This window comes from Amblyomma americanum, chromosome 1 (genome assembly GCF_052857255.1).
Source record: "Amblyomma americanum isolate KBUSLIRL-KWMA chromosome 1, ASM5285725v1, whole genome shotgun sequence".
In the NCBI taxonomy this organism is placed as follows: Eukaryota; Metazoa; Arthropoda; class Arachnida; order Ixodida; family Ixodidae; genus Amblyomma; species Amblyomma americanum.
Genome location: NC_135497.1, coordinates 11,670,071 through 11,692,524, shown reverse-complemented (window position 1 = coordinate 11,692,524; position 22,454 = coordinate 11,670,071). Strand labels below are relative to the sequence as shown.

The window sequence follows — 22,454 nt, the reverse complement described above, 5'->3', positions numbered from 1 at the left end:
CTGATGTAACTACCTCATTACAATAATGAGTGGTCCTTTTGGCCCATGCTTTGCCTAATTCCATGGTTAAACACTGCACAACAAAGCATGCACAAGCTTTGACCAATCAAATTTCTGTCAAGTTATTAGATTTGTTTTATCATGCATGGCATTACAAATGCATGCATATGTAAAGGTTTTCTAAGAAGCAGTATGCCTGTCATGTCACTCCTTGAAGACCCTAGAAACATTTCCAAAGGATTTTAAGAGTAGCATAAATGGAATACCTGCAGCATCGACTTCCGACAGGTTCTTCTTCCACATGGCATGTCTCTCCGGTGCATGGCGCAACCAGGACTTGATGCACTCCTCGCAGCGTAACAATTCCCCCATTCGTCACTTGCTTTCCAACAGCTGCAAAAAGAATAAATATATTAAATATATATGTATAACTTCAACGCAATCTCCTTGCAGATTTTCTTTCTTGCGATTAGTGATGCAAGATGCGCACTAAAAGGTGATGCTTTGCCAAACAAACACTTATGAAGTGAAAAAAAAATTGTGATGAATTGTCTCTTACTACTTGAAAATGAGTGTGGCAGGAAAAATTAATACTCTGGGAACATAACTGAAGAACCTACACCTTTAACGACCTTTAGACAAACACATCAGCCATACAATGGTTCTCCATCATGCAGTAGCATACATACATCATAGGAATGCTTGAATAAACAGCCTCGGTGAATGCACAGGTGCCCACAGAATGCAAAAGCGCAGCCTGATGTTTCATGATGAACAGTAAAGATTGTGAAAGCAAAGTACAGCTGCAGTTTGCAGCTGCATGCTTACGGCTGCCGAAATTTTAGAATTTTCCTGTTCCATTGTAGCCGGAACTTATGCAGGCATCAGTGCAATAATCAAGACAAATAAGAGTTCCTCAGCATGACCAAGAATTGAGCCCTACTCTTGAATTACTTTGTGCTCATCCAAAAAACAATCAAAACTTGTCTTCGAATATTAAATCGAACATTACTTTTTACATTAAATGAGAGTTTGTGGCTGATTAAGAAACAGAGGCACCCTAGGCATCATTACTGTCTGCAGAAATGTCTTTGGCAGAGTCCTAAGCAGTTTGGTTTCATGCGGTTTAACATCCCAAAGCGACTCGGGCTATGATGGACACGCCGTAGTGGAGGGCTCCAGATAATTTTGAGCACCTGGGGTTCTTACGTACTGACATCGCACAGTACTGACATCGCACGGACCTCTGCCATTCCGCCTCCATCGAAATGTGACTGCGGCTGGGATCGAATCTATGTCTTTCGGGCCAGCAGCCGAGCACCATATCTACTCAGCCACCGCGGTGGCCGAGTCCTAAGCAGTATTGAAAATTGCACTCACCGATTATGACAGCCGCAGACTTCAAAGCTGAAAAACTCAATTTCCCCTTCTTGCCAATCCATGAAAAGTTCGTAGCTACTTCATCGTTCATTAGGTAGACAAGCATTCACTTGGTTGCTGTGCCGACGTCTCTGCCACCAAGCTGGCGCAGCTCACGTGCCTGCATAAAAACCGTGACAAAACATGATGCATGTGATGGATATACCTCATTCGTCACCCTCAGGACTTCAGGGCTTTACAGAAATTAGTTTAAGAAAGGTGTGCTGCTGACGTGATGAAAGAGTGTAACACAGATTTGGTACAATGTAGACAGATTTAATCATTCAAAGAAATGTTGTCTACCGGAAAAACTTCGATGGTCACCCCTGAGCTAAGATATGTGCACAAAGTTTAACAATGGCCCAGAGGACCGCTACGTAGCAGCAGCAGAAGTTTGAAAGGTAAACAACAGCTGTGATGTTAACACCTACCCTACACAAAAGATACATAATACAATCGCTTGATTATACAGCAAGATAAATTCGATACAAAGCTGCATTCTTTGTTTTTATGCAAGGCTATTCCTGGCCCTCTAAAAGACCTTCTAAAAAGACAATGTATGGCTGGCTCTTAGGCTATGTTTATGTTTTGTTGGCAGCAAAAGACACTTATTGCTGAGAAAATAGCATTTCAAAATTCCCCTCAATCCGATTTAAACTCCCAATGTCAAGATAAACAAGACTGATCCCGGTTAAGAAATGAAAGGCAGTGTAGCACTGCCTCAGGAATCATGCACAAAACTGTCTTGATATTATGTAAATTTGCAAACAAGAAAGGTTGTGCAGGCAATGCCTGCATTTCATTTCTTGAGCTTTTCTAGCTTTCATGAAAACTGCCTCATGATCATTAGAATGCAGTCACATCTCAGTGTCCTTTTCATACTAATTAGTAACAGTACCTATGACTACTGTGGTGAGAAAAATATACCAGAGTTGCAGCCTTTTCGTTTTCCAATTTCTTGTCGAATGGCAAGAGGTCTTCAAGTGTTTTGAAAGGTTGTTCGATGAGAGGGGCCTCAATGACGATGCTGCAACTCGGAAGGACTCCATATATGTGATTTAGCATCTCTCCATGTTGCTGTTGTGTGAAGCGAACAATGTTGAGGAGTCTTATAACATGTTGCTTGAATTCTGGTAAAAAAAAGAAAGCAAAACACAAGTTTACGCAACCATTTGTATCAGGCACTACTTTACCACAAACTTTTTTTATTCGCAAATTGAAAACGCAAATTAGTAGTGCTAAAAAGATGACTCACAATGAGAACGAGAAGGCAAAGTACTGCATTCCGTAATGTTTTGTGCAACCTGTTTAGTGCTCGATTAAAACTGCATAACTTCTGCAATGAAAAATGACCATTGCTTTAACACCGAATTAAAAACTAGGCAAGAACTGCAATACTTAGTAAAATTGTTACACAGCTCAGAATAACAATAGGGAATGATTATTCAATAGGCAAATGCAATTAATTTCTTCTGCACTGGGTCAACGTGATTAATATTATTCACAATCCAAAATTTAGCTTGCATAAATGTTTACCACATATCTAGTGGGAATCTATTAAAATTGCTTAGTGCTCAACAAATTGCCACTGCAAAGGTGCATATATATTGGTAGCATGCAGGGTTCAATGGCCTGGAGCTGAAAGTGGACTATAAGGGAGGCCACAGCGGACGGCTGTACAATAATTTCGACCATTGGGAGCCCTTTAACGTGCGAGATCACATGCATAGCACACAGACATTTTTGCATTTAACCTCGACTGAAAAGTGGCCGCTGTGGCCATGATTTGGGATCAGTAGCCGAACATCACAGCAGCTGATGGTTTGCGATTCAGGGGGGGTTTTAACGTCCCAGAGCGACTCGGACTATGAGGGAGCTTTAGTGGGGGGCTCCGGTCATAGTCACTGAGCCATTGTGGATGTAAATGCGTGTTGGCTTACAATGCTTTCTCAAAGAAATGTTGGTGAACAATGCATGACTATTTAAATATACGTCGAATGTCAATTTGGAGTGAGTAGAATTTGGACCTCGAGATTGCAGCTTGTGCTGAGGAGACCTCTAAATAAAATTCCCAAGCTGTAAGCAACAAAAAAATGCACAATACCTTGATCAGCCCAAGTTGCCTCCTGAGCCCTCCTCCCATCTGAAAATTTATTCTCAATTAACACACACCAGTAGGTGCACAACACTACTAAAGGAAAAAATAATTCTGCCAGGGGAATGCAAGAGGAGCCTTATCGTATGGAAGAGCGAGATAGCAAGCAGCAGCATTAGATGACAGTCACACACAGAAATGAAAATTAAGACAATAAAAACAGATGAAGAAACCCTGTTCATAAAATGCACCTTAATAGGAAACATAAGGACTGCTTGATTCCATGGACAAAGTACAAACAAGCGTAAATTGTTTTCTAGCAGTTTGCAGTGAAGTTGACTAGAAATAGGAAATATCTAGAATACAGGACTGCAAACATACCCTCAAAACTGCACACTTCTTTTGAAGTCAAGCTCTACACACAGTAAACAATGCTGTTAAACCAGAATCTGGTTAAGATCCTTTTGATATTCTTTAAATTACTTACACTACTTATCCAGTTATTGCACAAAGGCTTTAGAAGCAAGGCCAGGGCTAACACCAAAATTGAATGCAAATTCCAACACTGCCGACTTTCAACTTTAGTAAAGATAGGCGAGACTAAGTGGAATAAATACACTGGGAACTGGCTATGTGCATGACACATAAGTAGAACATAAGCTAGCTCTGACATTCCACTCATTTTGTCATGTGCGTTGCCTCCCGTCACCATTCCCCAATGTGTTTTAGAGCGATAGCTTCACCAATTCAGGTATAAACCCAGAAAATGCCTCATTCCACCAGGCTAACCTTCAAGCTCGGTTAAGGTCAAATTGCTTGGAGAACTGCGGAGTGAAAACAAAGAGCGGCTGTCAGCGGCACAGCCAGGAGCGTAAACTGAAATAACTGCCAAGGTCTGTCTTTCATGCCGCTACCACTAGAGGCACCGGTTGCATCCAAGGTCGCTGTGAGCTCTCGATGCAAACACGGATGGCGCTGAGCAGTGCCTGTGTGTTGTCTTGTGGTGCAATTCTAGATTTCGTAGTTGCTATCACTCGACAAACTTGGTTTAAACGCAGTCAACCACTGCTAATTTTTCATCCCTCTTGGTCTTGACTATCTTCATTAAATTGAAAAGTAAGCGATGTGTCTCGTCCTTCTACATCCGTGACTCAATGTTCAAGCTGGCCCACTCAAATGGAATTGCACAAGCTAACCCGGAAACATGGCATTCTTCACCGATGTTTATGATGCAGTACCAGTAACGCATATTGCCCATGGCAGCAGCATCCCTGGAATGTTAGTTTATTACACGGTATAACAGCACAAGCTGAAGTTACCAAAATGAATATTTTAATGGTATTTCATTACACAAGCTTACCCATGACTGCAGTTTCCTCCAAGGCTTCTCATGATGACCCTTTCGACTCCCTACCACCTGTATGCACAGCATACATGACATTACAACACAATTTTGTCAAACCTTCTTCACATGCAAGGATGTATAAGCTGAGCCTAATTATAACATGAAGGATCTTAAAAAGCAATGCCTAAATAAAGCTAAAGTGGTTACCATCTACACTGCAGTTGTCAGCAAAGCTTGCTTGGTCCTCTTGAACCTTGTTTGTACCTACACACAAAATGCAGTTTCGTTTTAAGATTTACCAAAGTGGAAGTCCAAACTCCCATAAGAATCGTTATAGTTTAGCAGTTCATTAAATATAATATGGAAGCAGAACAACAGAACGGCTAACTAAAGGGAAACATTACACGAGGAAGGCATTGACAGGCCGTGCGTTCATGCCAGTATCTCAATCAGAAGCTTAGCATACAACAGTACAGAAATGTTGTATGCAGCAACCCTTCAACTTCGTTTTCACTTGGCAGAAGAAATTGACAGAATTTGGCAGAAGCATGCTTTGTAAGCACTGTAAAGCTAGTACAATATGGCACCTGTAGCTTGAGACCGTAATAGATGTCTCCATAAAACTGGCAACCATACTTCAGAGCAGTCACGCACCCCACGCTTAGTATCAATACCCTTCACAGAGTAGAAGTTTTCAGTCCTAATGAAGCCTTCATGATTATTCTCTCAGCATGCCTGTGCTGTACAACTTGTGGAAGCGAGCGCTACTTCAAAAGTATCGGAGCTCACGTGCACTCAAGCCAGGCACAGAGATACCACAAAGAAAAAACTCATCACACTGGCAAAAGCAACCAAGATAGAAACGACTGTACCTTAACTCCAATAAGGTAGCCGCAAGAACGATCATACTTCCAAACACTGTAGCAGCATTAAAACGAACAACCAATCAAAAACAGGACAAAAAGTCAAGGCCACAAGCACATGTGCTTGTCTTACCTAGTTATCCCTAATGCACTAGTCCCAACAAAAGCAACTTAATATAAAATTGCGAGCGAGTCTGCTGGTGGCATATCATTTGAAATTTACTTGCCTTCACTTCCTTCCGAGCTGCTCTGCTTGGGCGCCATATAATGTAGGCCTGGGAATAAAAGAATAAATGCTTTATTTTAAACATTGTCTTGAATATCGAGAACAATTCTTTTCATGAGCTAAATTTTTGCAGGTACTAAATTTTGTGACATGAAAGGAATAGGAAGCTACAAAGCTTCCTTGGACGCTTCAGCCATATGAAGAAACATGAAGCAGTCAGGCAGACAATAGCAATGAAAGTTCACTGTTGTTGATGTTTGCATTATGCAGTGAATAAAGAGTGCATGTGCTCCAAAAGCTCACTCACTACAAACATCTCAAAGGTCATTGTCCCATCTACCTGCACATAACTCCTCCAACCCAACAATCTGAACACAACAAAATGAACATGCATACTCAACCCAGAAAACTGCTTCATTCAAATGGATACAGCAAATGTGCAGAGGGTGTAAGAGACAAGGAGCAGGTGTCCTTCAAGTAGCCTTGCTACATATGCAACATGCTTTACTGAAGGGTATATTTAAAGAATCATCATGCCATAAAAGAAGTGGCTGTGGTTTTAAGTATTATCTGAAGATGTGATGTACATGTGTGCATTCCTGTCTGAAACATTATTTCAAAAATGTTAAGTATTCTTTTCCAGTAATAATAAAAAATGTCAAAATTGCTGACTCTTAAGGTCTTGTCTGTTAGTAAGAACCCTTTTGGGGCTATATTTTGTGTGATATAATCTGCATACAGCTTGACCATGTTTAAAAAAATAAATTCTACTTCTGTCTTTACTAAAAAATAGCCAAAATACGAGTAGACGTGTGTGACATGTTAGCATCATCCATGGGGTTTTGCAGCACTAAGATGTCAGAACAATGATCGCATTTAATGTATTGTGTTGCTTTAGACAGATCACGCCACCAATCCAATTGCATGCTGTAACCAGCAGCCCGTTTTTCTAAAAACCGATTTACATTTCTTGCAGATGACTCAGTAGTATTGTATCAGGGAGCAGGGCCTTGCATCAACTTGCAGTCATCAGGCAAGGTGGAAGTGGTAGAGCCAGCAATGCTTTTTCCAAAATATTACAAAATAGCTGTGCAATTTTAGGTACTACTGAAAAAGCTACGAAATGGTCACACCAGAAGCCCTATAATAAGGGAGTAATTACTCATTGGCATCCATCCGAACGCAGCCATACGGCTACAAAGGAAAGCTATGCAGCTTTCTCAGAAGCTTCACAGTTGAAGAAAAGTTCGTCCTGGTCCGGGTTAAAACCTGGGACCGCCGCTTCACCAGAGTAGTCTCTCCACCAACTGAGCTAACTGGGATGGCAAGCTTATGGTAGGGCAAGAGCGAATTGATGTATAACTCGAAGTGGGAACAGTGCTGGTCAAATGTTTAGGGGAATCCCCCAATGTGGAGTAGATTTGTAATAAGGAAGTAATTACTGATTATTGGCATCCACTCGAATGCACCTAACACTGTTCCCACTTCGAGTTATTGATCAATTCGCTCTCGCCCTAGCATAACCTTGCTGTCCCGGTTAGCTCAGTTGGTAGAGCGGCTGCTCTGGTGAAGCAGTGGTCCTGGGTTCGAACCCCGGACCAGGACGAATTTTTCTTCAACTGTGAAGCTTCTGAGAAAGCTGCATACTTTCTTTTGTAGCCGTATGGCTGCGTTTGAGTGGATGCCAATGAGTAATTACTCCCTTATTACAAATTTACCTTGAGAGATTCCCATAAGCATTTGACCACCAGAAGCCCTGAAGCATATTTTTGTGCACTGTTCCGGAAGTGCCGATGTTTTGTTTATTTCTTTGCAAAACTAATACAACTGGCTATTGACAGTTATAGCTATAAGGAGATCGAGAATTTCCTCAAATTATGTTTTAATTTAGGGGAGCCTTTCTGATATATCTGATGTTGGCAAAAACCAAAGCTTCTATTCAAACAAAATAGAAGTTAAAGCAAAGTCAGCTCAATTAACTGAAGGCATCTGGTGTGTGGACCATTCACAAAAGCTTGATAGTCATGAAAAGCAACTCATTCGCAATACATGCCTAACTATATCCAACATGATCACAGTGCAACTCAATAGCCAATTACCTTGAGGAAAGCTACTGGGGACAGCAGGAATTCTTCGTCGCATTTTTTTTGCTGGGGCCAGCCCTGTGTCTTCATCCGTTGACCATTGTGGTGATGGCCTCCTAATCCTTTTTCTGTTTGGTGTTTCACTGTCACTACTCAACTCTGACGTGTACTGGCTCCGTTCTAGTTTCTTGCGTGCCTTGTCATATCTTGCTGAAAAAAACGACCATTGTCTCAATTGTCTTGCATATGTGATTTTCAGTGAAAGCTGCTTTACTGCTTTTGAATTTGTACGTACCAAACAGACCCTTCACAGTGATGTCAAACCGTTTCCATAGCACATCTGGGATCGCTGCCTTTTTTACCATACTGGTAACCCTGTCCCCTTTCAACTTTTCAGGCCATGCACACTTGTTGTCTTCAATCCACAGGGCTGGTACAACTTCAACCTGATCGAGTTCGGTAAATTCAACGATCGCATATGCTATCTGAAAATTAAAATTCCAGAACAAAATCAAATGAAGAATAGCTTGCAGCTGGCTTTACAAGCACGAATACTTTTCAGGCTTATTATAGGACTAAAGGCACCAAATTTTAACTGCCCATTTTCTTTTTTATGATGCATGAGAAAAAGTATACATGCATCACCAAGTGGTATTTGCCTACATCATGATTCCACTAATTTTTAATTGATTTCATTATCTTATACTGCTTCAGTTTTGGTTTCAACCATCAAACGATGACTGTGGTAAAGTTCAGCATTGGTCAATCAGGCACGCCGAAACCGCACTGCTTCTTGATTCTTTGCGAATAAATATTAAAATTTGTCCCGAAGTGACACACAGGCTATGGGAGCTATCGTATTGGTGGGCTCTGAATTTAGACCACTGGTTCTTTAAGACGTGCTGACCTCAGACAGCACTGTAGTTTCTGTATATCGTCATCAAAATACGATCACCATGGCCAGGATATAACCCGTGACCTTGCGGATCAGTAGCCAAACGCCAAAATCAGTTAGTCGCTGCAGAAGATTTCTTGGTGCTTTGTCATTTCGACTCCTGAGACAGGCTAGGTTAGGCACTTTAGATATTTAAATTGATAAACCATAAAATTACTATATGGCATTTTTAAGCTTCATGTGTTGCTATACTAACAGTGCTGTCACAGCCACTCGTATATAGTTGAATTGAAATCAAAACTGCACTAAAAAAACTAAATAATGCATTAGTTACTTGTAGGCAAATATCAGGTGGTTATCCGTGTATACTAATGTTTTATGCATCTTTACAGGTAATGGAACATGGAAGAGAAAATCTGGCACCTATACTCCTTCAAAGGTGTGCATCAAGCTAAATGAATAGCGCAAACATCATCAGGACTTACTATATTTACGCACGGCACCAAAGAAGTAACCTGAACGGTGCGGAATTAAGCCGTGTGGAGCTCAGGAAAGACTACATATTTGTCATCCCAAGGCATCTTCACCATCTTTCTCACTTCACACAAAGAGAAAGGCTTTGGCTCTGACAAACGTGACACAACATATATTCCAAGCCTCGATGACTCCAAAGGCGTACAGTACAAGTCTTCCTTCAAAAGGAATTCCTGACCAATAATGCATGGCTCATTTGAGCCCTTCATGTGAGCAATGTTTCTGGCTACAACAACGTGGCCATTCTGCATGAAGCAATTGTCTCTTTCGTTAAGAGAAACAATGAAGTTCTTATATATTAGGGCTTGGTACTCGGGAGGGGAACATTCTGGCAAAAGGAATCCTCCACAGTGAGGACGAGAGAGTTTCACTGGCTCTTCACAGTGAGGAGGCTGTTGAGGTGGCTTCGACCGTCCTTCCACCATCCTGTTGCTGAGCTGCTCTAATGGACTCCCATGCCTGCGACTCTGTCTCTTCAATGTTTGCATGTTGCTTTCAAAGGGGAAAGCACTATAAGAATCTAGCTCACCATGCCGTTGAGCATCAGACGAGAGGTGTATAAGGCAGTGAATGTTATACAAACAATGACGGTTGCCATACAGTTCAGAAAAATGAGAAACAAAATACCGGATTAGCTCGTCAGCATAATTTGCATGTTTCTGACATAGCTGTTTGTTTGCAAGTACTGACAGGGAAGCATGAAGGAACAAGAAGTGTTGATAGAGGCAATCTGGCAAACAGAACTTCAGAAGAAAAGGTCCAGTGTAAAACAAAAAAGAACCTGAACTCGACCGCCTTCCACTGATCAACTTCATCAAGCCCTCTTGATTTTCGGGGGAACTCTGAAGGAATATGCCGCCTTAATTGCAAGCTCTTTTCATTGAAAGTGCAACGATTCAGCGGGCCCATGCGAACAGCTAGTGGACCTGAAGTCCACAAGGTCAGCAATTTCTTAACCACCCCAAGCAGCACAACATGCATATAGTCCAGCGGCACATCTTGCACAATGTCAAAAGGCAAATTTAACAGGACTGAGTCTCCCTTGTGGTGCTCTGTATCATGCTGCTGCCTGAAACTCATATCTGTGCGTAATGGACAGTTTACATCTAGAAACACAACTCTTCCATCTAAGTAGGTGCCCTCAACTGTGCACTTGGGGCAGCCGTTATAACCTGTGTGACCTTTCGTCATGGTTATAAAGGCTCGAGCAGGAGCATCACAAACAATTGACTGTAAATGCACTTGGAAAGCCCTGCTATTGATTACGATGCCCTGTGACAGCACTGTTTGGAGCTCATGAACGAAAGCCTTCAAGAATTCGTTTGAAGACGCTGGCTTCGAAGTTCCGGCAAAGGCACCGACAAGGAAGGGTGCCATATAACCACAGCCATGCACCATACACTGGATCGGCCATAGCTACATCTTTGAACTCTTTGATAAAGGCAAGCCGTCTATGTTGAAAACTAGAGGTAGTACAGCTGGAAGATCTTGCACATGGCACAGTGAATGCTGAAGTCCAGCAGCAAGTCCAAAATGGCAGTATTCTCCCGGTTCCATTGTAGTGATGGGGAACTGGCCGCGTGGTTGGCGAGGGGTGCGTAGCAGTGTGCGCCCGTCCTTTGGAAAGTGAGAAAACCCATCTTGACTCCTTAACAACTTGAGAAGACCTGTCAACGCCCTCCTTTTAATGCCATGCTCTACAGCCCACTGCAGCAAGGAATCCTGAAAATGCTCTTGACCATTTTTGCCTTCAGGGCCGTTGTCTTGCAATTCGGAAGTGCCAACACCTAACGAGCTTTCGCCAACGAGTGTGGCAAGCGAAGTGTCTCCGCCGTGGCCACCCCATTCATGCCTTGGCTCCGGACAATTCTTCGCTCATTGAATCATCGCTACCACTTAGCCGAGTTGTCGCTCCGCAGGCGCCGATTTCACTCGACTGCTCGCTTCTGTGTTCCAGGTTGCGATGTTTTCTCACATAACTGCCCTGCCCGCGATAACTGAGGAGTTCAGTAGCTTTTCTGGTCTCTCATGAAGCTCTCTCACGGGCTTTAGCGTCTTGCGGTCGAGGCATGGCGGTCAAACATTGCGCGTCAAACCCAAACAACTCGTCTAGTGCATAACGAAACGATAGGCCGTAAGAAATGAAAGTAAGCTATACTCACCTTCCCGTTGGCGCATCTGACGACTGAACACTTGATGACACCAAATCGTGCTCGTGCCGCTGTCGTGGAAACAAATTCCAACAAATATATCTTCGCCGCCACTCAACAAGACACTCTCAGACACTCTCCAGTGACGGTCTGTCGTACTTCTCTATGTGCTCGCATCTGAACGGCATCAACCGCTATCAAAACCTGGCACCCGAGAAAACTACAAGATTATCACTGTTATCAAGAAAAGTTTTATACTTTGAAAACAAATCCGCGTAAAGAATTAATACGCCAAAACAAAATTTTAAAATATCAGTGAATGGTGACGTCCCAGAAAGCAGTTCGCCTATCACGAGTAGCGCCAAAGTTTAAACCACGGAAAGCTGGTGGCGGGAAGTGTGTGTGTACATGTGCGCTTTTTTGTGTTTTTTTCGCCGTCAAGCACCTTTCGCCGATAAGATGGCCTTTGTGGTCAACGAATGAGTATCTCGTGCATCTGTGGGTACCACTTGTTTGGTATTTTGTGCGAAGAACATTCACAACAAACGAAGAAAGCAGTTCGCCATTAATCCTCGTTTCACGTAGAAGGAAGGCAGCGGAACGTTTTGTATTCGAGTGCATGCTTCCTGAAAAGAAAATGAGTGATAAATGCGATTTGGTGCGGTAATATCTTCTTTGACGGCCCAGGTGTTTTCGCCACCATGCAAGTACTAGTGGTGCGTTTCAGAAACTTGAGAGTAGAGGCGCGACGCCTGACCGCGTTGAGTTGTCACGCCTTTAACCGAGTGGAAAATGTTCATCGACAGATTGCCGTGATTGTAGGTGTTCTGATTTACTTCCGCCACGTGTGTTTGTTGTATACAGTGCTCGTCACTTCGTTAATAGTCTGTCCTTTTTTTTCCAACCTTGCGACGAGTTTCGATGGCGAGTGCTTGATATGCCGAGCGCTGGATATTCGTGGCATGTGTAGTGGTGTTGTACATGACGCGTGTGAGCGTATATCTCACCCTTGTGCACGAAACGCGTATAAGGTTCGTCGGTCCTTTGATTTTTCTTGTCTCCATACTGCAAACGGGGAGGGAGCGGAATTTTGTTTCAGGTCTTGGTAGTGGTGCTTGTGGATTTGTTTTTGTGCGTTTGTGCTCAGCGCGTGTATTGCAGTTTGATTTTCACAGGTTGCACCGACAAGTATGCCACAGATGTGTAAAGGGCAAAAAAAATCTCTTCAAAATGATAAGTGCTGTGAACAAACTCAGTTAAGTGGTGATGCTAGTGAGCAGGATTTGAGCTGTTGCAGTAGCATTTTACTGTACTGTTGTTAGATCATGCATGTGACGATCGGGTTCCTTTAATTTTTTTCTTGTTTGTGCTGGTTCAAGTAGCTGCCTCATAGGGAGTGGGGCCCTGTCAAGCTTATAGCTGAGTACCACTTTGTTTACTCTTACTCCATTTTTTGTCTTCTCACAAAGTTATAAGCATGTGATGACTGATTAAGAACTGCTAGTTTGTCAGGACTCTTGGACTGGCTGTTACACAGGTTTTCAGGAAGGATGACAGTCGTAGTCACAGCTGCCTCATGTTGGCAGCATTGTTGGGTACAGTCCACTGTGTGCATCTAAATATGCCCCACAAGACCCCTTGTATCATCAGCAGACTAACTGCATCCACTGCGAGAGAAAGGCCACTCCCATATCCTCACACATACTCAACTGTGATTCAGAATTGCTATTCTTCTGACTTCCGTGCCTTTGAACACCAAAGCCAAAGAGGGGCCAGACTTTATGGTTATTGTGTGCTGAAGTGTGGGGACTTAATGATCAATCAGACTTACCATGCGCTGTGTCCAAACACCACACTTTTGTCCACTCTGATGTTACAAGGCTCTTAGTGGCATCCATCATGCTGAAATGTCACTGAGTTCTGCATAGCTCTCTGAGTGTTTAGGTTCTTGTCTTGCCAATTTTTCTTCTGGGCCTTCCCTTGATGGTGTCTTGTTTAGTTATAGAAGAGTATTATCCTTGAAAAATCGGTTGGGATTGCATCATCTTCAAGGTGGCCAGTTGACTGTTGCAATTATATTATTTTGGCCATATTTTCGTTCTCATACCTTACAGTCTGCTGAAGGCTATGGTCTTCGAAGTGACATCCACATGCTTGGTGGATAATGAGCAGCAAAGATTATTAGCACAGCAGTTACACGTATTGCCCATCCCCGAAAAGTTGTTTAATTGCTAAGCATTGCCATTACTGAATAGTGCTCGAGCAGCCAAGAATGAAATGCAACAAGAATGTTTCGTCTTGCTCAGAATTGGGACTCCCGTGCATGGATTTGTTGGCCTGAACTAAATTTCTTTCAGTTTCTGACCCTGCTTGACCAATTCTTTCTTTCAATACAAACCATTTTAAATTTTAGCTGTCTCTGTCTATATGCATCCTATCTGAATGTCGTGATTTCTTTAGAACACACTACCCATTTTTCATGTCACAGGATGGCTTTTTGCATCTGTGCATTACATTCTTGTGCTAATTGCTTCTAGAAGTGTGTGATGAGAGGCTAGTTGGTAAGACATTCTGAAGACATAAAACGCAGGAGACAGTACAAAGAAAAGATGCATACAGGACGAGCGTAGACTAACAACTGATTTATTGGACGAAAAAACACAAGCTTCCTTCAAGAGCAACACATGCGCAACCAAACTTAACGCCCAAAGCAAAAGTACACAATCTTATCAACCCAAAAAGTCAAGTTCCTTCTGATACAGGTGAATTGATGCTTCACTAACACATTTTTCCGCACCGTATCTAGCAATTTTCCAGGCTTCAAAAATCTCGCGTGCCTTCCGGTCCTTCGCGCAGCCTATAATCTTCGCTTGCTTGAAAAGCGGCGTACAAAACACTTTTTTCATCTTGTCATTGATCTTACAAGACTGGCAGTGCCTTGCTAAATGCTGCCCACCGTGTTGGCTCAAAGAGTTATTGTGCTCCTGAAGGCGTTTATTAATGCAGCGCCCCGTCTGCCCTACATAAACGGAACCACAGCTGAATGGGATCTCGTAGATAATTCCCATCTTACAGGCTACAAACTTAGGTCTGTGGTTGACTCCGCACCCTACTTTTTTTTGCAGGTTATTGTTAGTTAATCAGCATAAACGAGACAGTTTACATGGGGCGGAAAAGAACACTTTGACACCAAATTTCCCTCCCACCTTCTTCAAACCGTGCGAAGTCTTGTGCACATAAGGAAGGACTTCAAACTTCCTCCTCTCGCTTTCAGTGAGTTCTTGTTGGTTTTGTTTCAACCATAGGGTTTTCAGCAAAGACTCCGCAACAGCTTTCAGAAGAGCAGGAGGAGGAAAACCAGCAGAGTAAAGCCGGTCTACCTGACTGGTAAAACTACATTTCACCATGTGTGGACATGACTTGACAAGCGAGGATCTTAAACATGAGGTTGCGATTCCCCTTTTTACAAGCTTTGAGTGGCACGAATCATAAGGTAGAAGAGCCTTCTTAGATCTTGGTAAATAGGCCCAGCATAAATGGCCCTCTGTATGAAAAAACAATTTCAAGTCCAAAAACTGTAAACAAGAGCTTGACTGTGCCCGTGCGCACGTCGTCTTCTCTCCACTCTGCGATGTGCTCCTCGACGAGCCTCCGATTCGTTGTGCTGCTAAGCTTGTTGTCGCCGAGGACACTGACATTCCCCCTGACAGTGCCGTGCTTGTCCCTGTTTGCGCCGCCTCAGTTTTTGACGCCACCGTTCTCTTCATGCCTTCCCCTGTACTTGCCTCTCGCCGACACCTATGTCTTCCCTTCGCCGTCATCGACATTCACCACGGTGCTGCCGCCATCCTCGTCTCTAACGCCTCATTCTCCGCACTCTCCCTGCTCCGTGGCGAGTGCCTCGGCCATTTTGAAATCGCTGCTTTGATCTCTTCCTTCGACACTGATGTAACCTCCTCCAGTGCCGAAGTCGCTGCCCTCACCCCACATGGTGCTACTCCAGCTTTGTCATCGGACATTTTCGACCGCTGCATTGACCGCGCTCTCGACACTCCTCACCGCGCGCAGCTCCTTGCCTTGCTCAACCAGTTTCGCTCATCGTTTGACCACCAGTCGACTTCTTTGGGCCGTGCGACCACTGTCAAGCAACCACCGGCTTTTCCCCATTCTTTCTTTTATTCGGACGCGAACCTTCTTGTATGTTGGATACAATCCTTCCCTACAACCCCGACAGCTCGGAATATGCTTCGCTCTCTGACATCACCCGCCATGCTGAGCAGTGCCGCCAGTTGGCTCGCTCCTTCACCGCCGAACGTCAAGGTCTCCGTACCCATGCTTCCGATCAAGACACGCCCGCGGTTCACTTCTCCATTGGCTCACTGGTCTGGCTCTCTGTTCCGAATACGTCCAAATTTTCGGCCAAGCACATCGGCCCTTAACGCATCTTGGAGCGTACGTCACCGGTCAACTACATTATCGAACCGGTGACACCTTCTTCGAACCATCGCCGCTGTGGCCGCGACGTCGTTCACGTCAGCCGCTTGAAGCCGTATTATAGCCCCCTCGTAGTCTCCTCTCCTTGAGTCGCCAGGATGGCTCCCTCTTTCCGCTGGGGCACTTGGAATGAAGAAGATGAACCAGCCCCGAAGCCAACGACGACGAAGCGCTCGCGCCGCCGGTTGGATGCTCGTGCTGGATGGAACACTGCCGCTTGTGTCTGGTCTCTCGGCTCCCTGCCTCGTAGATTGCTTGTGCCAAGGTCTTCGTAGCCGGCGCTTCCATCGTGCCAATAAACCGCTCTACAGCACAAACACTACCTGAGGGGAATTGAAACGAGACCAGGGGACACCAAAAAAGGAGGTCGGCTGAGAACAGAAAATGCTTTGGGAACGGTGGAAATGGGATTCATAGATCCTGAGGTAAGTTTGCACAGTTAAAAATTGAAGTCGTGATAAGAGAGACGGAATGCGGGCTTCAAGGTACAGCACATTGATAGCCACAAATTTTAGAAGTCCGAGGCACATGCGAAGTGCTTCCCTCTCTAAAAGGACGAGAGGGCGAAGTTTATATGTAGCCGAGCCTGAAAACAACACTGATCCAAATTCTAAAATTGGCCTGACATACAAAGTGTAGATCATTAATAGCGCATCTCTGCGCATGCTGTACCGGTGATGGCATAATCTCCGTAACATGCCCACGGCACAAGCCCCTTTCGCCGCGACATGGGCAATGTGAGGTCGCCAGGTGAGTTTGTTGTCATAAATGACCCCTAGGTATTTTAGGGATTGAACCTGCGGTATTATTTTTAACTGGCAAGTGAGAGAGACCACTACAGGAGTGAATAGAGGGAAAACAAGAGTGGCGCACTTGCCAACATTTAACTTCAGGTGTAATGCGCTCAACCAGTGCTCAAGTGTATTCAAATATGACTGCAACAGACCATACAGAGAATGTATATCCGGCGCAGCAGCAAAAAACGCAATGTCGTCCGCATAGACGTAAGTGTGTACATGGCGGTGGAGAGCAATTGAGTTCAACAGAATATTAAGGAGCACAGGAGAAAGAACAGCTCCTTGCGGCACACCTCGCGTTTGTCTGTACCTCTCTGAATGAACACCATTATGGACGCAAAAGAATTCCCTGTTATAAAGAAATGCAGATATCCATGCTACTATATAAACTGGAAATTGAAGAGACTGTAGCCTATGTATCAGGATGGAGTGTTCTACACTGTCGTAAGCTTTGGCGACGTCTAACGTAACCAAAGCTGCGACCAGGCGTTGACGACAAGCAAGGAGAATTCTGCTCTCAAGATCAGCATGTAAATTCTATATCGAACACCGTGGCCGGAAACCGAGTTGGCACGGGCTGAGTATAGTTTTGCGGTCCACAATGGCTGACACCCGAATTAGTGACACCCTTTCTATCAACTTTACCACATTTGATGTTAAAGAAATTGGCCTAATATTATCCAATTCATAGCCTCCACCTTGATTTTTAAGTAAATGGATCACCTTGGACAGCTTCCACTCAGAAGGTATCCAAGTGTGTTTGAGAGTAGTTTATTAGGTGCAATAAGGAGTTGGGAGAATCTTCAAATAGAATCTTGAGCATCTTTGTAGTAACACCATCAGGACCAGGAGCAGCAGCTGGCAATCTCTGGACAACTTGTGAAAGCTCTGATAGATTTACTTGTGAGGCATTATCATTTGGCACGACTGGTGCAAACAACAAGGGCGCAAAGGTAGTAAAGACGAGAACCGCTTTTGCAGGCCTGTGGCAATTAATTCAACCGCCTGAATAGCTTCTACAGGTGACATAACTAATGACTGAAAATTATGAGAGGACACGAGCTGTTTCCTAGACCGTAGAAAACCGAATAGTGCACGTCGGTTGCCCGCCTTTGAAAGATAATCGAAGTGTTCTGAGTTATATTTTTCCTTCGCGCGAGAAACTGCGTTTAAAGGTGGCTGCAATAAATTTATAATCACTCCAGTTATTTGGGCATTGGTTATGAAGAAGCTTTTTCCACGCTGCTTTCCTCCGCCTGTAATCTCTTGTACAGTCCGCATTCCACCAGTTAGAATTCCCTTTTGCTGGCCTCACCAGGAACTCCGACTTTTTTCGGCTTTCGTCTATAGCCAGACATATGCTTGCTGACTGGTGGACCTCGGCGATGTTAGACACTGAAGCAAGGGCAGAGCGCAACGCCGTCTGAAATCTGTCATAATTTACATGTGACCACAACTGAGAAGACGCCGGAGTAACACGACATATGATATCAAAAGGAATACGTATGTGGTCACTTGAGGTGCCGCTATCAACAGTCGACCAATTCGTTACGCCAATTCCAGGGCTAATGAACGTGAGATCTAAAACAGATCGAGTGTGTGAGCGAAGATAAGTGGCCGATCCTGTATTTAAGCACATCAGGTTGTGATCAGAAACCCAGTCCCAAAGGCGCTTGCTGCATGTATTAGTCCTAAAACCCCACGACACATGGTGAGAATTGAAGTCCCCAGCCACGAGAACTGGGTTTTTACAGTTAGCGAGTAACAAGTCCAGAGGTCTAACATCCTGGACTCCATTGGGGAAATAACAATTTGCTATTGAAAATGGAGAGCACCCAGGATGTACAAAATCTAGTGCCAAAATCTCAAAGTCAGGAGACATTTGTTGGAAAGATACCATAGCCCTGTGGCAAAATTTTGAAGAGACTAAAGTTAGTAAACCCCCGCCTCTTGACTGGCGGTCTAGGCGAAATGAACGGTAATTTTTGATATGAAAATGTTTGTCGGTTGAAAGCCACGTTTCTTGCAGAATTATGACATCAGGATTAAGCTGGGTAGAAATGCAGTGTAAATCTGTGGAAGCGGAAAGTATAGAGCGACAGTTCCACTGCAGAACTCGCAACGACGCTATGGTTGCGAAAGTCTAGCAGCAGGAACTGCCTGCTCAAAATGTTATCCTTGGGTTTAGTGCCAAGCTGCTGCTTTTTTGATTTGGGCTGGGTGCCCAGAGAAGACAACGAATGAGACATGGGGGACCCGCTACGCTTAAGAAGCCGTGCATCAGGCTCCACCATCTCGGAATCATACATTATACCAACATCCCTCGAAGTACCCGAGGTAGGTACAGCGGAAGGGACAGAAGTTTGTTCCTGGGGTTGTGATGCTACTGGAATTGGAGACCTGATAAGAGGGAATTGCTGTCGAAAGAGGTGCCAAACTGGCCTGCACGGCATGTGTAAGCCGAGTCGCTAGAACGTTTGTAAGGCACTCCGACACACTTGCGACAATCTTTTCTACCATTTTAGACATCGAGGCCTCCACAGCAGCCGCAATTGCCTGGGACAGCGTTGAGTCTAACATGACACCTTGCCGAGCGGTCACACCGGCATAACCGTGGGCACGTTCTTCGACCTCTGTAATAGCGTCACGGCGCGAACAGCGTTTCCTGTCAATTATCTCCAGAATTTGGATTTCCTGAGCTCGAGATGGACAATTTGAGTAGTTTGCAGAGTGAGCACCACAGCAAAGGCAACACTTCTCATTCTTCTCAGTGCAGGTGCTCCTTGAATGACCATCCCCACAGTTGCAACACCTCAAGTTGGTTTTGCAACCGCCGGCGCTATGTCCATAGCGCCAGCAGTTGTTACACTGCAGAGGCCGAGATGATAACGGGTCTACCCGAAAAATTAGAGGCCATGCCTTGATTTCAGAGGAGCAGGAAGTGCCAGCAAAGGTAGCAATAACTGATTCAGTGGGCATCCGCACGTTGTTTACATCCGGGCTACAGCGGTGCACAGCAACAACACCTGCAGCCGACAGAAGCTCAAGAGTCTCTGCCGGAGACAGGGAAGAGTCTACGCCTCGTACAATACCTTTCGTGCACGCCAGATGTGAAGGGATGAAGGAATTTACCCGAAGGGAGGCAAAGGATGAGGAGTTTACCAAATCTCTTATACAGGCGAGGTCTGGCGATCTGCACAGAATCCCGATGCGTCCAAAGTGGCGTACCTCTCAGATTGACTCATAATGAGAAGTCGCCGACTGGAGAGCAGCCCGAACAGCACCAGGGTTGTTCATCTTGATTGCACCACCATCCTTAGGCACCAGCGCGACAGGGATACTGCCGACACCCCTGCGCAAAAAAGCTTCCAACGGTAGGAGATCAGTGGACAGAGAAGCCGACCAGAGGGAGCTCCCCTGGCCGGGAGACTGGGTGGACATCGCCCAGGCTTACTGCCTTACCGCGCAAAGATGCAGAGAGAAAATGCCACAACCAGCCACCCGAAACTTAGCCGATCGTTTCCAGCAGAGCAGAGCTTCCAGGAGCGCAGGGGGAAAACTCGGCTGCTTCTTCGGCAGGTTAGCGCCGGCGATCAGCAGGAACCTCGCTGCGGTTGCTTCTCGTAAGCAACCGTAAGCTGTCTGTTCGCAGCTGGCCTAGCGCCGCCAGGAGAAGCACTACAGACACGTCGTCGTCATCATCTTCGCTGTCAACTGGCTCACTCCGGTCAGCAGCATCGGTGAGCGCAACAAGAGGAGTTACCTCTTCACTCGACATGATGAAAGTGATCAGCAGGCAAAGTGAGCAGCAGGCGACGCGGACGCGCGAGTCGGCTGCTCGAAACTTACGATTTCCGGTGACTGCCAATTCACGTGACCATGACGCAACTTCTTGTCAGGGTTTAACTTGTTGGCAGTCAGCGGGCTGCCCGAGCGAGGAAAATCGAAGAGGCCCAGATGCCTGAAGCGTCTCCTCGATTTCAATGGGCCCCCGAGATCGCCTCGAGTTGCGCAGACTGGCCGATAGACGACGCTAAGAAATGACCTTCAATTTCGGTTTCTATGGCTTGGAGAATGTTATGCGCGGCGCCCGACCATGCCACTTCATCATTTTTTTCGGGCTTTGAGCAAAAATTTTTAGTTTGTTAATGACAAAAAACACGTTTTGGATGTGTCAGAGTGCAGCGAATGCTTAAAAAGTCTACGCTGACTTCCAAATAATATTGAAAGCGGATCATCAGTTTCGATTTCGAAATATAAGAGCGTGCTGTGCATGCCGTAGGGACCTTTTGTCTGCTGCATAACCAGTAACTTTTGGACGGTTTACAACAAAATGAACATGTTCAAAACATTCATATTGCAACAGTTGCTTGAAGTGGCTAGAAATGCCGAAAAATAAGTATTTACACTGCATGATACATGGTTTTATTGTACCAAGCAGAACGTTCAGTTGGGCGAGTTGGTATATATGCATCTTTTGTAAAACAGTGCGAACAACGACGGACAAGAACAAGAAGAGCACGGGACGAGCGCTCGTCCCATGTCCTTCTTGTTCTTGTCCGTCGTTGTTCGCGCTGTTTTACAAAAGCTGTATTGTACTGTTGCCAATGGCAAGAAATCAACTACTTCGGACAAGAAAAAAGGGAAAATAATCAATGAGATTGAATAAGGACAGGAGGAAGTCCGGAAATATCTGAGCTCTCAATTGTAGCCAGGTGGCCCGTGGCAAAAGCGGACTGTATGGCGCTCAATGGATGGAAGCCGGAGACGTCGCGGTAACCTGCCTGGGGAGTCGTTGACCCGCAGAGGCCACATCCCTAATAACTAATGTTCTTAGAGCTGTCCGAAGCGCGCCTCTGTTACAGTCTTGCTGCGGAGCATTGCGAGAAATGTTTCGATCGGGTGAAGTAGATCTTGGAGGCAGCCTGCGCTGTTTCTGGTCGCAATTTACCGACGAGCTTTCACCGAGCGGTACCTCATTGAATAACGTTGACAAATTTCAAATAAACCCATGCCCCTCTTCTCTGTTCTTTTCGAAAGAAACACAGCTCATTAGGATTTCCTGCGTGATGCACACGCAAACAGCGACTTTGGGAGTAACAATGCAGGCCTGATTGACCGGATTTCTCCAAATGGCAATCACGTGCGTTGATGAAATGACAACTGGATTAAGGGGAGTATCAGACATGGCGAGCGACTTGTGAATATTAAAAAAAAAAACTGCGCTTGAAGGCACAGGCACGTGCGCACTTACAAGAAAAAATGGCATGCGTCGGTGTGATGAAGGCGCCGGAAATCGTTTCTTACTGCCGTTTCAAGAATTTTTCGGGAAAGAGGTTTCTTTGGTACACCTTCGCAACTGCGTTAATTCTTAATTGTCTGTTATGTCAAGTGCATGGCTTGTTAGCAACGGTTTGATGAACTTCTTGCATATAATCTGCAGTAGTGCTTCCCTGTGGCCGCTTTCCTTGTTCTCACAGGTCAGGACAGGCAAACCCACGATTTTATTCACACTAGTTGTAGAGCAAGCCTGTGTCCAGTGGCCTTTGAAG

The 22,454-nt window shown here is 44.8% G+C and overlaps 1 long non-coding RNA gene, 1 other non-coding gene and 1 pseudogene across 3 annotated transcripts; 1 reads left to right on the top strand and 2 right to left on the bottom strand.

Annotated features, from left to right (window-relative positions):
* Positions 1-204: 204 nt before the first annotated feature.
* On the bottom strand, positions 205-10,005 carry LOC144116029 (uncharacterized; annotated as a pseudogene). Its single transcript, XR_013311700.1, has 10 exons — positions 9,991-10,005; positions 8,328-8,517; positions 8,048-8,242; positions 5,950-5,997; positions 5,067-5,123; positions 4,905-4,931; positions 3,524-3,562; positions 2,347-2,549; positions 1,381-1,540; positions 205-365 (listed from the first exon to the last, which is right to left on the bottom strand). The product of XR_013311700.1 is annotated as an uncharacterized LOC144116029 (transcript).
* Positions 7,480-7,553, top strand: TRNAT-GGU (transfer RNA threonine (anticodon GGU)). Its single transcript has one exon. It is a non-coding gene; the product is annotated as a tRNA-Thr (tRNA).
* A 4,224-nt stretch (positions 10,006-14,229) lies between the features above and the next one.
* Positions 14,230-20,721, bottom strand: LOC144110095 (uncharacterized). Its single transcript, XR_013309702.1, has 3 exons — positions 20,365-20,721; positions 20,131-20,254; positions 14,230-16,428 (listed from the first exon to the last, which is right to left on the bottom strand). It is a non-coding gene; the product is annotated as an uncharacterized LOC144110095 (long non-coding RNA).
* Between the last annotated feature and the right edge of the window lie 1,733 nt (positions 20,722-22,454).